Below are 18,202 nucleotides of genomic sequence, written 5' to 3' on the forward strand. Positions count from 1 at the left end.
CCACCTTGCCAAAGCTGAGGGACTTCCCAATAAAGGTCATCACTTCCACTGCACTGAAAAACCCACTGCTGAAAGGAATTCCCCAGACTGGAGTTTCCTTCCAATTATCCATCCCATCCCTTGTGTGGTCAGAAGGAAAAACAGCTGCAGGCAGCTTCCCCGTCTAGAAGACAGGACTCTGACACAGGGTGGAAATGCTAGCAGTGTTCTCCCTGAAGAGACACTTCCTTTCCTAATGTCGGATGCTAGGAGTTGGCAAGCTTAGACCTCTTCAAGCTCACATCTTTCCCTAACACTCATTTCACTGTCAGAAGTGAAGAGACAGTTGTAGGGACCCCGCACTTAAAGTGACTCCTGTTAGTTTTAGAGGTTTTTCCCCACGAGCCAGATAAGGCAACGTACACCTCTAACCCTAGCACCTTGGGAGGCTGAGGCAGGAGGGCACAAGCCCAAGCCTAGCCTGAGCAACTTAGTGTGACCCTGTCTCAAACAGAGATTAAAAAGGGACCGGGGATACAGCTCAGTGTGAGGGCCCTGGGTTCAACCCCCAATAATGCCCCAAACCAGCTTTCCCTTATGTGGTTTATATCAGGAATGTCCCCAAAGAGAGCAGCATTGGACCATGGGGTTCGAGGATGACTTACCCCAGGAGGTGGGGCCTACAGGAGGAAGTGGGCCAACGGTGCATGGCTGGAAGCTTCCTCTCCCTCCCTGGTTCTTTGCTTTGCTCTCTGCTTCCTGTGCACCATGCTATGAGCAGCTGCTCTGGGCACCCTGCCATGGGGCCTTCCTGCCTTGGAGCCTGCTGACCATGGACTGACACCTCGGCAAAGTGGAGCCGAATAAACCTTTCTTTCTTTAGGTTGTGGGCATGAGTATTATACCTCAGTGATGAGAAAGTGACTAGGGCATCCTCCTCATCCACCTCTAAAACCTTCTGGGCCATGCAACACTAACCGGGGTTCCGGGCAGGACATTCTGAAAGTGCCCGAAAATCTAGAAAGAACACAGTCATCTCTCATCGCCACTTTCAAGCTGTCTGCACAGATGGGCAGGGCAGCAGCCGTCCCATCGGTAGTACGTGTACGAAACAGGGCTTGCCCGTTCTTCTCGGAGGCCGGTGATCCCAGTGCGACTTCCACATTTATCCCGAACAGTCACAGCTCTGAGCCTCTCTAGAGGAGACCGTTGTCTCACTGGTGGGCGGACTCCGGCGAGGGCCATGGTCACCTCCTCTGAGTGTGTCTGGGCTCGGCTTGGCTTTGCAGGACCTCTCGGGTCTATTTCTGGCTGCAGCAGCCAGCTGCGTGGCTTCTGGTGATGCTGGCAGCATTTCTTGGGACTTCTCCGGCGTTTTCTTCCCGCTCTTATGCTGATTTGGTGTCAGGAGCTCTTTGTGGAGAACACTCCTAAGGGCGGCCGATGAGAGCAGCATTCTCAAAGAGGCTACCAGCTTCTGACTGTTTGCTACTTTTGCATTTAGCCATTATTTGCTGAAATACAAAAGTTTTGTCTGCTGTATGTTTTCTCTCCTGTGTCAAAAGTGCCATTCAACATTGCTGTTGGAAATTCTGAAAGCAAACTGATTTTACCTTCCTTTATGAATTGCCTAATTTCTTTGCCTAGATGTCCAAAGGATATTTTTTGGTCTCGTTAAAAACACAGTATGGTGGGAATGTGTTTCACCCTTCTAATTTCATATGTTTGGGAATGCAGAGTTCCATTTCAATGTGCACTTTAATTTTTCTATTTTACAAAATATCAACCGAATTATAATATTTACTCTTTATTTTATTACTTCTTCTTTAGGAAATTTTATTACACACACTGTGAAACTTTTTTATCACCGAATTCTTCCACTTTCTCTTAAATCAGTTTCCATTTGATTTTTTAAAAAAGACCTTCCTCCTCTTACGTTTTTATTAAGACTTTGTACTAGTCTTCTCATTTAGATCTCATTTCTAAAATGACCTTTTCACATTTGAATTGTGCTACTACATTATTTTCACTAATTCTGAGTTATGCTGATCTTTAATATTGTTTTATTTTTGCCACCATTTTTATTAGTCCATGCAGAGCTGTTAGTCCAAGCCTAACTACTCCAGTGCGTAATGATTACCTTCACTGTGAGGAGCTGGCCCATGTACATGACACATTTTAGTTCTTTATCCCCTAATATCATTTTGGGGCCTTTGCTTTTGACCTGTTTGGTGGCGATGCCTTTGTAGTCACATCTGCAAGAACAGTACTTCATCCCTTCTTCTTCATGGGGTAATTTCCTGTGGGATTCTCTTGTGGTCCTTTTCTGCTACTTGGTTACCCTGAGATTAGTTTCTCCAGATCAGGAGCGATGGGCTGGTTCTCAGAGGCTCTAGCTTGGTGGCTCTAGGGCGCCCTCTCCTGTTGTTGTCCGGAAAGGCCTTCCTCCCCGCCCCACTCTGCGTTCCTCTCTCCCTCCTCTCCTCTCCTCCCTCTCCCCTGGGTCCTCCCAGCAGCTCCTCCTCTGGGAGGAGGTGGCTGGCTGACTGGAGAGATCCAGGCACTGTGAACGCAACTTAGGGATAAAGGCTTCGAAAGACACCCTTAGCTCACCGCTGGTTACCTGGCAGACGTCTGCGTTGGGATGATGGCTCTAAATGTAACACACTGCACTGCCCGAACGAATCCAGTCAGAAAATTGGGCAGTGAATGCATGAAAGATTCCAAAGTGCATCTTGGCTGTGAGGGCTGAGGCCAGCCCTGACGAGAAACCTTCCTTTTGCTTCTGACTGGCTTTTAAAACAATCTGCAACCCCATTCCAAAGATCAATTCATCCTATTCACAGGAAGGGTTTTTCCAAGTTGGGAAATCAGCAAAGCCAGGCTTTAGGCAGAGGAAATGACAAGAAGAAAATCAAGGCCCTCGGCAGGGCCCCACCCTCTGCACACCCGGCTAGGCAACAAATGTGCTTTCATACGGCATCCTGAAGACCACTGCGCGCCTCTCCCGGTTCTATTAACACAGACCAATTAAGTTAATGCATCCCCTGGCACATCTTAATTCCTGGAAGACCGTGTTTTACTGTTCTTCTTACATTTGCTTTCATCTTTGCTAAATTGGAATGGAAGAGAAATCCATTATGGATATTATAAGAGAGGCTGGCTCTGCAAAGGGACCTCTCTCTCTCTCCCTCTCTGTCTCTCCCTCTCTGTCTCTCCCTCTCTCTCTCTCCCTCTCTGTCTCTCCCTCTCTCTCTCTCCCTCTCTCTCCCTCAGCTCTCAGGCTGAGCATGGCCACTTGGTTTCCTCCGTCTCCACGGATGACCCAAGTGACAACCGGATCCCTGACAGAATCGCTGATCTGCGACCAGGACTTGGAGGTGCAGGCCAAGGAAACAGCGGCAACTCCCTGACTGGGGGTTGAGCCTTCCCGGGGCCAGGGCTCTCAGAACGGCCCTTAGTCGGAGGAGGGCGGCGGGCAGCATGGGCAGCGGCGGGCCCTGGGGCTCTGGGGCTGTGAGGTGGGTGCGTGCAGCCGGCGTGGCAGGCCCTGGGTGCAGTGGGGTCAGGGCTGCACCCGCGGTGCATAGGGGGCGATGTCTCCTCCCGAAGAGGACGGGAGAGAGAGGCACTCGGGAGAGGCTTGGTCCTGCGCGCCTGCCACCGTCCACAGCGGAGGCCGAGCCAGACAGGTGCGTCTTCGCCAAGCCCCAGGCTGGAGTCTGGGGTGCTCTCCCAGAGCCGGGGGCGGTTTGGGGGCCATCGGGGTGGTGGAGGAGGCTGCTGGCTTTCTAGAGCAGGGACCCCAGGAAGGTGCTGCCGAGGAGGCAAAGACTCCGGGAAGCGGTGTCTGGGGCGCTGGCTAGGGAGGAGCCTGGGACGGCAGGAACGGCCGGGTGTGGAGGACGGGACAGGACTGGACCGGACCGGTCGGCTGGCAGCCTTGGCCGTGCAGAAACACGCGACCCCACACCTGTGGGCTCGGATGCAGGGGTCGGGGCGAGGGTCCCTCCTCACAGGCTCAGGCCGAGCAGCAGTGACCCAGAGGGGCGGGACCAGGACCGAGGGGTGGACGGGAGGGGAGGGGAGGGGAGGGGAGGGCAGGGGGGGACAGGACCACTCCTCTCCTCGGAACAAGGGCGGAGCTGCATCGAAGCCCTGAGCACATGCGGGCCAAGCCCGGGGCGGGGTGGACGTGGACCGACCTGGAGCAGCCTCTTTGGCCTTCAGAACACAGCCATGGAGGGGTCAGGGCAGCCGCTGGTGGTGAGATCCCCGGAACTGGGATTTCTGTGCAGCTGCTGAGAAGGGCGCTGGCCTGACAGCGGCCTAGGGCCGCCCCTGCGCTCCCCTGGCAAGGCTCTGCCAGCTCTGACCGCGCCCGAGTCGAGTCAGCTCTTCAGTGCCGCGAGGGACACAGGGAGCACCCAGAGCAGGAAACAGTGGGCGACTTGCAGTCGGATTCTTAACCAGCAAACTTAATTACGGCTAAAGGAGAGAGGTCCTTGCATTGTCACGAAAAGATAGAAAATGTTTTTTTAAATTAGACTTAAGCATCATGGGACTGCATCTTAGTTTCCCACTATGGCTTTTGGCGTCCATCAGCTAGGTAATAAGGAAACAGAATATTAGGAACTCAGATAATAAGCTTTTTAGATAATTTAACTTTCACATATGTATGCACATTTTTATACAAATAGATTTACCAAGGCAGCTTGGTTATTAACGAAGATGCCATCTTTCCAGACCTGCTGTGAGTACACAGAACCACACAGTAACCCTCGCTGGGTAGAGTTTTAGTCGTAATTGCTTCAGTGTTGCAGATCACAGGAAAAGGTGTCCAGGGTGATGCAAGTGCGGAAAGCATTGGATGAGACAAAGCTATAATTTCCTTTACTGTGGGTTTGCTAGAGGCCTCAATATCCTGACGCTCCTGGTGGATCTCAAAGCGGGACTCTCGTGGGCAGTGTTCCCCGACCTCGGGGAACAGGACCCCTTCTTGCCCAGTGAAGCTGCAGCCTGCATTTCCCCTCAGGTGAGATTAGGCGGGGCTTCCCTTGGCAAATGCTGGGAAACCATACACTCACAGGAAAGTCCCAAGGAGGGTTTGGCCTTTTGTTTTAGATTATGCTATGGTTCAGATCAAAAATGTCCCCCAAAGGCTGTCGTGTTCAGAGCTGGGGCTTCGGGGAGGTGACTGAGTCATGGGGGCTCTGTACCCACCAGAGGGTCAATTCCCTGAGCACTCACGGCTGACTGCTGTGGGAGGCGGGCCTGGGTGGGGCGTGACCTAGGAGGGAGTGTTTTTGTCCCTGGCCCCTCTCTCTGTCTCTCTCTGTCTCTGTCCCCCTCCAGCCGCTGTGGTGGGAGCAGCTTTCCTCCACCAGGCCCCTCTTCCATGCTGTTTTTGTCTTGAACCCAAGTGACCATGGACTGAACCCACTGGAAACTGTGAGCCAAGTAAACCTCTCCTTTAAAATGCAGGAGTTGGGTTTTCTGTCCCAGCAACAGCCTTCCAATGCAGACTGTCCATCTGCTCATCTATCTGTTGTATGTATTTGTGTAGTAAAAACAAGAAACCTGGGCTAGGAATGTAGCTCAGAGCTAGAGCACTTTCCTGTCATGAGTGAGGTCCTGAGTTCATTCTAAGCACCAAAAACGAAACACAAAAAATCTCTTGCAGAACGTAACTGTGACCTCCAATGATCTCATACTAAAGCTTAGAGCGTGTCCTGCTGCTGGACAGCGAGTCCCCTAGGGCAGGGCCTCTTTCTTGTCTGTGTACCTCTAATGCCTGTCACAGTGCAGGAACTTAATAAATGGCTACTAAAACAAAGGACAACAGTCCCTTTTAAATGTTCATTATCGCATTACAAAGGTACAGACTGCAGATCAGCCCAAGATGCATATATTGAGGGAGGTACGTTGTATAAAGCCAGGCACACTGTCTCAATAAACATTTGTTGAGTGGATCAGTTAAAGAATGAATGAACCAAGATTAAAGTTTAGCTGAGAGGATCAACAGATGCTGCTTGAGAGGGTTTGCTGGGTGCCCTCGGCGAGGAGCTGATGTTCAGTGCAAGAACGTCTGCAACGCTGCACTACGGAGGCTGCTGTGGAGAGGTGTGGGTACGCAGGGAGGCGCCTCAGCTGAGTGACCTGGCAAGGCTTTCTGGGACTTGAGCACCTCGTGCGTCTCAGACCAGCCCCACACTGGCCATGTAGGCAAATGTGATTAGAACTCCCGTTCCTACTGGGACACTGAGGCACCAAGGCCGTCTCCAAGTCGCAGCCTGTAGGTGATGGCCACATCCACACTTGTAAGCACCATGCCATGCTGGCTCTGAACTACAGTTTACATTTGGAAAGAAGGAGAGAGAACTGGGTGAACAAGGTGGACCCAAGTTAAGGCTGGACCTGGAAATTAGGCAGAGGAAGTGGCAATGGTCTCCCCTCGATATGAGCCCTGATGTGTTCTTCAGAGTAGAGCAGCCTGGCTCAGCCTCCTTTGAGGAAGCCAGCTGTTGCCGGTCTAGGGTGCTTCAAGGGGAGGGACAGCAGCGGTCACAAAAGGGCAGGAAACAATGCAAGTGGGGGCAGCTGGAGGTGACTGGGTGGAGAGGAAATATCTAACTTGAGGTCACTTTCATAGGAAGAAATAACAGCAGTATTTGGCAGAGAAGGGCCATGCAGAGCGGAGCTTCGGTCTCTAGCCTGGGCGTGGAGTGGGGAGGGGCCCAGTGAGTCACCAGGCACAGGCACAGCGGACATCTCCTTCCATCATCTGGTGCGGCTGATGTACCTGAAGGTGGACAGGAGGGCTGTTCTCTGGCCCAGGCCCCTCATGATGACACTGGACTTCAGGTGGAAGATTTACAGAAACTACTGCAAGGGAAGTGGGAATTCTGATCCTCCAAGTTGGAGCTGACTTACTCTTGTTATCTCCTCCTTGAGCTAACTACTTTCTTAATGTGTCTTCTTTTCACTTCACTCACAGAATGTCATGCTGTGAGCCCTGACTGCCATTAGACTCACTCTGCTTGAAGGACTCATTCCAAGAAGCGCACACACTTGACAAGTCACAAGCGTAGCACTCCTGGGTTCAAGGTGAGCTGTGCAGATCAATGTGCAATGCTGGTGGTGATGGGAAATGGCAGAAGTTGTCACTGCAGGAAGGCAGGGAGGGACTGTCACCAAGTGCCCCACGTGTGGTACAGAGAAACTGGGGTGGTAGGAGCCACACGGGACAGGGTCTCAAAGAAGGGCAAAGAAGAGCAGGCTTTGGGGGAAATGCAAGTGTTCACACCAGCGAAGGGCCCTGTCCTGAGTGGCAGCACTGTGTGAGCATTGGTGGCCAGGTGTGGCCTGGCCTGACTGAGGCAGCAGGTGGCTCAGGGGAGGCCAGAAGAGGAAGGGAGGTCCACTGCTGGAGCTGGTTCTGGGGTGAATCTTCAGTGTCAGGTAACCAAGGAAACAGCTGAGAGGGACAGGAGGGCACCCGGAGCTGCTTCTGGGCCTAGATCCACCTCCCGAGTCAGACCTCGGCCCAGGACCAGGCTGCCCGGGTCTGCACAGCGGAAGTGAGTGTCCAGGTCACCTAGCATCCACACTACAGGTCCCCAGGCCTGCGCCCTGTGGTCTCTGCAGCCCTGGGTGACCCCACCCCAAGCAGATTTGACCCCTGGTGGCCTTGGGACCCCGTGAGGGTTCCTCCAAGGCCTGAAGGTCAAAGCCCACCTTGAGGGAGGGGCTGAGTCCAGGAGCCAACCTCAGACCAAACTGAGGCCCTTCCCAAGCCCCAGGGCAGGCAGCCCCAACACTGAGTCCTGGGGGGGGGTGGGGGGGTGGCGCGGGTGAGCACCTCCCTGAACACTGCAGGGTGGGTCCGGTCTTCTCCCTTTCCAGTCAGCCCTTGGCCTGCTTCTCCCCTCAGGCATCCTGTGCACTTCCTTGTTCAGGACACAAAGACCCTGGGCCAGACCCCACCTGGTGACCATGGGGCACAGAGCAGGGATGCAGTCCAGGGAAGCTGGTTGAAGGTGGTTAAGGATGGAGGGTGTGACCCTCCCGGATTTCAGCAGTCTGGGCTGTACAGGTGAGCACTCCCACCGGCTCCAGAGTCCCTGGGCCCCAGCCGGGCCGTCCTTCCTGTGACGGACCAGAGGGCCACCCAGACCAAAGCCCAGGAAAGGAGAGGAGAGGTGGGGGAGGAAGCAAGCACACTTCACACGCCCTCAGCTGCGCCACAGCCCTGCACGGAGGAGCAAGTGTTGTCTGTGTCACGTGGCCCCATGGAGAAGCCGCCAGCACCTCTGCCTGCCCAGCACTGGGCCATGGTGACCACCGTGCCTTCGGGAATTTCGGGCTCTTTTCTTTAGGAAGCCAGCCTGGTCAGCCAGGGGCACAGATGTTCTTTAATTACACCCAGAATAAACAGGCTTTCACCAAGCAACAACTGGAAAATATACATCTTTAAATAAACCCAAACTGCAGCTGTGCAGTATCGTAAAGCCATCTCAACAAATGTCCACACATTAAAATCACAAAGATTGTCTTGTGTCTCTAGGGTGGAAATAAATTAGATCAATGAAAAATACAATCAAGAACTTACAAATATTGGAAATTAAGTAATGTAGTTAAAACTGATGAGTCAAGGAAGCAATCTCAAGGGGAATTAGAAAATATTTTCCACTAAATGATAATGAAAATACAACATAATAAAACTTCTGAGATGAAGAGAAAAGAGGATTTAAGAGGACATTTACACCCTTCATGTATATATTACACTTATTCACAATGGCCAAATACAAAATAATCTCTGTAAATATCTCAAGGAGTTTGAAAACCCAAATCTCTTAAATCTAACCAAATTGAAGACAAGAAATAAAAGAAATAAAATCAAAAAATCAATGAAATATAAAAACAAATAAACAATAGGCAGTAAATACTTTTAAAAACTAGTTTTCTCACAGAATTAATAAAATTAAGTCACTGAGAAGAATAAAAGACTAACAGACATAAAAGGGCCGGCGATTTAGCTCAGTGGTTCCCTTGCCTGCCTCGCAAGCACAAGGTCCCAAGTTCGATCCCCGGTACCAAAAAAAAAAAAAAGGAAGACTAACAGACATAAAGAAAAGGGAAATATTATCAAAATTGAGAATCAAAAAAGGATCATTAGAGACCCTGTAAACATTGAAAAGATTTCAAGAGATTGTATATATAATTCTTATATCATCAGTAAATTTAAAATGTTACATAAAAGGATGAATTCTTAGAAAAACACAGTTTACCAAAATGTGGGGAGCCCTATGTCTTACAAATAACTGTTACTAAATTAAAATCCTTTTACATACACACACACACACACACACATCAGGCATATTGGTTCACTGAGAAAATTTTCTAAATGTTTAAGGAAGAAAAAAGTACTCATCTTACAAAAAACTAGTTCAGACTGTAGAAATACTGAGAGTACTTCACAATATTTTATGAGATCAGCAAAAGTATAATACCAAAATCTGATTGGAAGATTACAAAAAAGGAAAATTATAGATGATCACTTTTATATAGATGTAAAATTTCTAAACAAAATATTAGAAAATCAAATCAATTGATGTATGAAATCTATAATCCATCAAGCTAAGGTGGGATTTACTCTTGGAATGCAAGTTTGGTTTAGCATTTAAAAAAAAATTGTAATTCACTATGTAAAATACTCTTCTTACTATACACAAGTAAAATATGTTAATACAATACAGTATAAAGGCATTGTTTAAAATCACTAGGAATAAAAAGAAGCTTCCTCAATCTGATAAAGCTGATCCATAGTGAAGCCTACAGAAATTATTATTATTTTTCATTGTGAAATATTCCAGCAATTCTCCCTGCACTCAGTAATGAGAAGGTAAGTCTCAACAATTCTCTTTGAGTTCCTCACCAACATTTTAAGGAAAGAAAATACGTGAGGATTAGACAGGAAGGAATGAACCTGTATTTATTCACAGACAATTCAAAGGGGGCCTCTGACAAACTAACATGATTGCCAAGTTAGTAGGTCAACTGGTAAAAAGTCAACATGTAAATATGTTCTTGCTTCCCTTAGCCCGGTAACAACTGGATGGGATCTGATGTTTAAGATGGTATAAAATACAACAGCATTAAAGAGATATTAGGTAGGTATTAACCTAAGAAAGTAATCCAGTTGGGAATTTTAAAGAAAAGCAGAATTCCTGGATAAATAAAGGGGTGCTCTGTGTTCTTGGATTGAGGGGCTGACTATCACCCGTAAGTTCACCAATGGGTTTAACACAATCTTAACTAAAATACTGCCAGCTATTTTGAAAATATGAAATTATAAAGAAAAAAGAATATCCAAGATGATCTTAAAAAGGAGTAGGAAAACTGAAAAACCCGTACTCCAGCTGGATTATCTATAGACAATGTGTGTGTGTGTGTGTGTATTTAAATGAATGACACAGAAATAATGGCATGTCAGTTTTACAAACGCATTTTGATCCTTACCACATACCATACACACAAAAAAATTCCAGACAGGTTAAAGATTAGCCAAGAAATGTAAAGAATCTTAATGACTTTGGGGTAGGCAAAAATGTCTCAAACAGAATGCAAACTGTGGTACCAGAAAGGACAAAATAAATATTTCTTCATTAGAATTAAGAGTTTCTGTTCATGAAATTCACAAGTTAAGAAGTGAAAATGCAAACCACAAGTTGAGTAGAATTTTGTGAGACATCTGCCTGCATTTCATGTGTCTAACAAGGGACCTGGGCTCAGAAGAGAGAAATTTCTACATACCTTTAAGAAAACTTGAAAAGAATTTTGAAAAAGCCAAAACTTGAAAACGTACTTCACAGAAGAGTCTATCCAAGTAGCCAGGAAGCATACAAGAACGTTAGCACGAAATGCAAATAAAATCAAACAGAGTAGCAGTAGATATTTACCAGAAGGGCTAAAATTATAATAGGAAGAGAAAGAGGGAAGGGAAGAAAGGAAAAGAAGAGGGAAGGATGGGAGGGGCCGGGGGGCCACTGCATCTTGGAGGACGCGCAGGACACCCGGAACTCTCATCCCAAGGGGATGGCGTTTTCTAAAACCCAACCGCGGCACGGCCTCAATTCAGCAGCTCACTCTTGGCACACATTCACCTAAAATGCATATAAATGTGCGCCAGACTCACAGGGAACACAAACAGCCACGCTGGTCACCCTAGTCCCCTCCCCTTCTGTGGTAAATTGAACCCACGGTGAATGGGGTGGGCCCTGCAATTCCACGCCCCCTGCCGGGGACAGCACATGAGGCAGAGCCGTGCCCGAGGCCTATGCCACAGTGAGCAGATAGCGCCAGCTGCGGAGCAGAAGCAGAGCAGAAGCAGAGCAGCTCTGCCTCCGGAGACTGCAGCACCAGTGACTCATCTGTGTGTCCCAGTAAGACTAGGCCTGCCCTTGGGACTGCGGGGACACTCCAGTGGGGGTGGAGCACAGACGTGGCCCTGGGGACCCGGGCGTGCTGTTTCTTATTGGATGGTGGTTACAGGCGTGTTCACTGGGAAAGGTGTCAGTTGGTGCAGACACTATGGACGTGCTTGCCCACATGCTTATTTTACATGGATATTTTCTGCATGCATACTGATTTTCAATAAGACTTAAAGAAATACATACATATGTATGAATGAAAGCAAATTAATTAAGGATCTTTTTTTATCCACTTCATCTCTCCCCTCCTCCCTCTGTCTCTTGGACCCTTTCTACAATCTTGGATTGCAAGTAACTTCTTCTGCGAGTGTTCCACAAGATGAGCAAACATTTCTAATAAATTTTAACTTGTTAAATGAGCAACATCTTACAATACGAGTGGTACTGACACCAGATGTCAGCTGATCACAACTGAGCCGATAGTTCCCCACCTCTGTCTCTGTCTCTCTCACTGCGGGATTGTGGGTGATCATCTCCCAACATCAAGAGGCTATGGAGGAGCTCTCACCTGCAGAGGAGGAGAAGAAAAGGGCAGAGGGATCCCTCACTTCAAGTGAAATTAGGAGATGTGTGAACTGTGCGGAACAGTGCAAAGTCTTGTGGAAAAGCACCACCTGAATAAGGCTGTCCCAGTGAGAGCAATGAATCTGCTTACGGACAATGCAGTGGCCCCTTCCGCCAAACCCTCAAAAGGAGGCAAAGGCGAGTGTCACTGGACAGGTTTCTTGTTAAAGCTGCATGAAAAGAAGATTCCACAGAGCCAATGGACAGCAGTGATTCTGTCAGTGATGGGAAAGTCTCTTGTCTCCTCCACATCAGCCACAAAGGTTTCCAAAGGTAAGTAAGTGCAGGTTGATTTGTTTATTTTTCTTCTTATTTTGTATTTTCTTTATCATTCCTATTATATCACAGTAGTAATCACTTTTATAGGAATATTTTTGGGTTGTGAAACAAATCATCTGCGTTTCCATTGTTTCTGATGGGGAAATACGCTTTGATACACGAGTGCTTTGGTGTACAAGCACGCTTCCCGAATGAATCACACCCACAAACCAAGGTTTCACTGTATGTACATTTCTGCCTGTTTGTAGCACATAACGATCACACTTCTCGTGGGGACTCGGTACACAGACACAGCACTCACAAGTCTCCTTCTCATCTCGTGTCCCTTCCCCTTTCTGTCGCAGGTCACGAGCACAGCACAGCGCAGGAGAATGAAAGATTACTCAGGGTTGGTCCCAGAGGGGCTGAGAGGACCCGAGACCCCCAGTGGGAGAGAGCCTGATGAGGGCGCCCCAAACTGCAGCCTTGGTGGCCTTTTATTGATGGAACCAGGAGGCAGGGAGGAAAGAAAAGGAGGGCGTCTGGGCGGGACTCGGTGGGGATGGGGCAAGGACAGGGAAGGTGGGTGGTCTGTTTAACGACCACCCTGAGGGCTGACTGGGGTGTGGGGAGGTTGGGCCAGAGGCTTCGCTCCATAAGGCCGTGAGTCTGGTCCCACTGTGTGATGTTGGCCCGTAGTTGACCCCTCGTCCCTTCCAAGCGTTCTGGGAGGGTCTGGGCACGTGGCTGCACTCACCTCTGCAAATCCGGCTCATCCCTGCCGCTGGCCAGGCCCTTATACCTTCCTATTTGCAAAAGACCTATCTTTCTGTTTCCTATTATCTTTAAGTTTGCTCTTTAATTTACTTATAATTTGGAGTTTTCATATGAAAGAAAGCATGTGATATTTAAGCATGTGTGTCTGATTTATTTCACTTAAAATCTCAAGAATGTACTCATTTTCCTACAGATGACTGAAGTTCATCCTTCCTCACGGCAGAGTAGTGTGTGTATCCATGGTGTGCAGAGTCCACATTTTCTTCAGCTATTCATCTGTTGAAGGACATATAGGCCACGTCTAAGAGTGAGCTATTGTTGAATTGGCAGGACTGTATCGTCACACAGCCGTGGAGCCTAGAATTCAGAAGGAGGGCATTAGCTCAGTTCTGCTGGTCCCCCAAACCTGCCCTCTGCGCACGTGACTTCCTCCCTGTGTGCTTCTTCTTCATCCGTGCCTCCTCCTTATGGGTCCCCACTAATGACCTGGGGCTCCCTTGTCTGCACTGCAAAGAACTGCTTCTAGACCCGGTCGGGTAATCAGAGGCTCTGGGCCACGGCTGCAGCGGGTGATTCAGTTCAGCCCACAACACCACCACTTTGTGCCCTCACACTCATCCACACAAACACACACCCATGGGTACACACACACGCGAGCACATACCCATGCACACGCACACGCCTGTGCACACCCATGCACGTGCACACCCATGCACATACACGAACACATGGGAGGAAAGAGAGACAGATGGAAGGAAGGAAAGAGGGAGGGAGAGAGAGAGAGCGCGCTCAGGTGTTTTGCTGTCCCTGTGTGCTGTCCACTTTAGAACCTTGAGCCCCTGCAGTCTTGCTCAGACCAGCCACACCGCAGTCTCAGACTCAGGGAGCGGGGCCACAGGACCTGGCGTGGAGCAGGCGGAGTGGAGGCCGCCTGTGCGTGGCTGGTTTGGAGGCACTCATCTTTCTGAGGCCTGGGGATGTGGTCGAGCTCTGGGTCCTCCTGATCAGGCCCTGCTAATGTTTCTGTGCATGCCGCAGTGGGTGAGGCCAGACAGGGAGCAGTGAGAAAGCAGGAGGAACCCAAGCTCCCTTCTGGAGATGCTCAGCCAATCTTAACTGAATCCTCTAATTGAGTCACCCCATCCTTGGGGGCACCTGGAGAGAATGCCCTGTGGGTGTTCTCCATCCTCCAGGCAGCCGGCATCCAGCCTTTTCTCTTTCCAGAAAACACCGAGTTTCCTCCGAGTGGAGACAGAGGTGCTGACAGGGCTCGCAGCAGTGGAGAGCCGGACCTCCCAAGGCGTCCAGAAAACGCTCTCCTGCCGACCTCCCGCGCTGCTTCCTGTTAGTTTCCCTCTGTTCCCAGGGGAGCGGTGAGACCCTGAGATTCTTGACCCCCAAGCCCAGCAGGATTTATGAGATCAGCTGAGCAGAGCAAAGCCCTGCTTCGAGGACAGCGAGTGTGGACCGTGGTGTCCTCGTCCTCCCTGGGCACAGAGGGCTCTGCCCAGCAGTGCATCCCGCACAGATGCGTCCTGCTCCGGGCCTCTCCCAGCACACATCAGGTCAGGCCTCACGATCCACACTCCATTCAGGAAGCAAAGGAACGCAGGTTAGCCAGGAAGGGAGCTTAACAGGAAATGGAAGCTAACCAGGATAGGTCAACCTTGCGGCATTTGCTCAGCCTTCCTTCACTTTAGGACGGTAATCAAATCTGAGTGGACACGTTGCTCCCTGGGGCTCTGGTTAAAAAGCTGGCTCTGCTCCGGAAGCTCTGGGCAGGGCTGGAGATTCTGTGTCTGCCCAGTTTCCTGGTGACACTGAAGCCCCATCCACGGACCCTGCGCTGGAAATCGAAGTAAGAGGATTTGTGATGTGCCTTCCGTGTCCCCGGGGCACACAGTTCCCATGCACTGGGCACTGCGTTCAGAGCTGGCAGCACCAAGAGACCCGAGACCCAGTCCTGGCCTCAAGGTGCACAGAGAGCAGCACTTCAGCTACCACAGAGGCCAGCAGAGGCTCCCGGAGCCCAGCAGGAGCCCCTGGCTCTGGTTTGTTTGCCTTTGCACAAGAAAGAGACATTGCCCGGCCCAGAGCAGCTTCAGACCGCAGCAGCGTGGGACCAGGGACTTCCTGTCACATCCACCGCCATCAGCTTGCGTCCCCAGACACGGCCGCCAGCTTCTGCAGTCGATAAGGACTCGCCCGAGGCTGCCAAAGCCAGAGCCGTGTCTCTTGAGTGGCTTTAAAATGTCACAGAAAGGATGTGGTGGAAGCTAGGATAGAAGGGCTATTTATGGAGCACACCCTCATGTTCACATTTCTAGCTCTTGTGGGTCCAGATGAGAAGCTGGGGGTCACAAAGTGGGGACAAGGTGACCTGCGGCCCCAGGGTGGGCTCTGGGGCAGGGACGCCCACTTCCGGGCCCCCGAGTCCTCGCCTCTCGGAGCTGTCCTCCACCCCCTCTGCTTCGCCTCACACAAAACATATGAAAATGTGACATTTCCTCCCGATCTTCCCAGAGTGTGGCTTTGGATTTAATGTTAACAATCTAGCTCCCTTTTTATATATCTCCTCTTTAACACGGACTTTTTTAAAGCTGATTTCCTGAATGCTTTTCAGTTTCCCTGTAACTTTACAATTTTGGTTAGAATTTCAATATAGTGACAGCTTCCCTGCATATATACATAATTAGGGCTGACAAACGTGCGACTAATGTATCAAACATTGATGATAGGAAAGCTGCAGCTAAGTAATTCTACTGACTCAAGACATGATGACGTTTTGTGTTTGGAAAATACACCTGCTCAGACATCACACATGTGTCGTCTTACAACTGCACACATTAGTATTTCACCTTTTCTAAGCAAAATAAATACTTAGTGTGGATTTTCCTAGTGGTGATTAAAAATCAGCACAATGACAAAAATATGGCAGATCTGCTTAAAAAAAGACTTAGAGCATGAAATCCATACTCAGGAGATAGGAAACAAAAGGAATTCACTATAGTACAAGATGTAAAAGTGAAACTTACATCAGGGGCTCAGGTATGGTCAACATTAAGGTTCATCCCCACACCTGTTGAGTAGAGACAGACCATTTAGCAAACAATTTGAACAAGGGTCCCTACATAGTTTTAATCGTCTGTCCACCGCAGGTCTAAGATCGACATGTGGCCATCTCATTCAAAGACCTGAAGGTGAGCAGAGTTGAAGGGGCACTTCAAGGACCTGTGTCCTCCCTCCAACCCCAGCGGCCACTTCTCGCCTCCTGTAAGATCAGCCCTGGCCCCAGCCAGGGGGAGAGAGCAGAGAGAGGGAGCCAGCAGCTCCCCGGTCGCAAGTTCTTCCTTGTCCTTGTCCACACAGGAGTCCATACTACCTCCAACCATACCCCATAGGATAAAATAAGTGGCTGAATTAATCCAGACTCAAAAGAATACCATAAACATACAATTGTGTAAATAAATGTGTCCTCCCACGTAAGATCTGTATCAATCCCCTTCCAGCCTCTGGACAAGATAAAATTGTATCACCTGCAGTAAACACTTCATGATCTATGCTGTATGTATTACATCCAGTGAGATAGAAAAAACAGCAACAGGAGCAAGACTGCAACCTATTAGACCAGTGATTCCCAAACTCGCATAGGTCGGAATCCCTGGGGATCTTTGTTTTTCTTTTTTCCTTTTTTTTCTTTTTGTTTTTGGTACCAGGGATCCTGGGGATCTTTGAAAACCCTGAAACCCAGGACAGGCTGGACTAGTTAACTCCGAGTCACAGGGGTGGGGGCCCCAGGAATCCCAGAGCCCCAGGGGGACTGGAGGGGAGGGCTGAGAACAGGGAAGGTGGCCAGTCAGAGCACAGTGACCCCAAGGTACAAACCGGCTGGAGAGGAAGGGATAGGACCCCAGGAGTGCTGGTGTGGGGTTGGGAGAGGACAGGGAGATGAGTTTCACCCTGAAGGCTTTCTCTTCAGCGGCCCCAGTGCTCAGGACCCTCACAGAACTGTGGAAGGAGCAAGGAGACATTGCAGGGGGAGGAGCCTGTGCCCCCCCAGGGCTTCGAGAGACTACAGAGCAGGCCCTGGTGGCCCTGGCTGCCACCATTAGTTGACCAGAGGATCCATGGAAGTTGCAGGCAAGCACTGGGGCGCCCCCTGTGGGCCAGGAGGGTGGGCTCTGCTCTTATCAGAGAATGCACTGAGTCCCAGCCCTCTGCTGGTGACAGTCACGGCAGTGGGAGGCCATGGGCGCGCCCCGGCCCCGGACACCCCTCTGAGGTGGGCATCGCTCTTAGCAGCCCTCTGTACAGATGGGGAAACTGCGGCAGGAGCTGGCTCATGACAGCCACCCAGCCAATAAGATGCAGTGAGATTACACTGGCCCAGAGTTTGTGCCTTAACCCTTCCAGTCTCTGGTGTCTTTCTCAAATGTATTGCTTCCCCAGATAATACTGTCAGGGGGTTAGTGACCTTTTAAAAAGACACCAGTTTCCTTCTTTTTAGTTCTTCCTTTAATTATTCCAAAAAAGAGCTAAGAGCTTTGTACTAGAAGAGCCAGGAAGAACTTAATTCTGCACAGCAAAGACAACATCAGTTCTGGTATCCGAGAGGATACAAAATTGTGGGGAAAACATAATTCACACCCGCTCCATTCCCCTGAAAGATGAGGGATTGCTGTGTCATTTCCTGAGAAGGACGGGGAGAGGTTGCTTCTGAGTTTGCTCTATAAATTCATACCGGACTGCGAAGCTCTCTGGGTTGCGTGGGAATTGAGTAATTCTTTCTGATGAAATGATAGGGTTTTCACAGGGCTTATTTGCGCAGAGAGTTTTAAGACTCATCATCAAGAATTTTTAAAGCACTGACTCTTTAGTAAAAATAAAACTTCACTTTGTGTGAGTGTACAATTTGGCTTGGGTTGAGATCCCAGGGCTCTGTGTTCTCGGCCTCCTCCACCCACCTCGCTGTGGAGCTAGCTCAGGCGGGGGCAAAAATCAAAGGCGTGTTGAACGGACACCGCAGCGGAGCTGTGGGCCTCGGCCGGGAGGAGAGGCTCCCGCGTCCTCTCGGTGCTGGCCCGTGGTGTCCCACTCAGCGGCGAGGCCTGTCCCGGCCTGGGACAGCGAAG

The 18,202-nt window shown here is 49.8% G+C and overlaps 1 long non-coding RNA gene across 7 annotated transcripts; it reads left to right on the top strand.

The window, feature by feature from the left end:
- The first annotated feature begins 3,124 nt into the window (after positions 1-3,124).
- Positions 3,125-17,880, top strand: LOC110344698 (uncharacterized). 7 transcript variants are annotated; one of them, XR_015443838.1, is made up of 6 exons: positions 3,125-3,671; positions 4,891-7,086; positions 7,913-8,074; positions 10,082-10,151; positions 11,764-12,308; positions 13,264-17,880. It is a non-coding gene; the product is annotated as an uncharacterized LOC110344698 (long non-coding RNA). The 7 variants fall into 7 exon arrangements; XR_015443842.1 differs by lacking the exon at positions 3,125-3,671 and having other exon boundaries at positions 4,098-6,843; positions 6,977-7,086; XR_002387431.2 differs by lacking the exon at positions 3,125-3,671 and having other exon boundaries at positions 4,098-5,439; positions 6,632-7,086.
- The last annotated feature ends 322 nt before the right edge of the window (positions 17,881-18,202 follow it).

Source organism: Heterocephalus glaber, unplaced genomic scaffold (genome assembly GCF_053883595.1).
Source record: "Heterocephalus glaber isolate CG9 unplaced genomic scaffold, H.glaber_assembly_v1.0 deba00001579, whole genome shotgun sequence".
NCBI lineage: Eukaryota > Metazoa > Chordata > Mammalia > Rodentia > Bathyergidae > Heterocephalus > Heterocephalus glaber.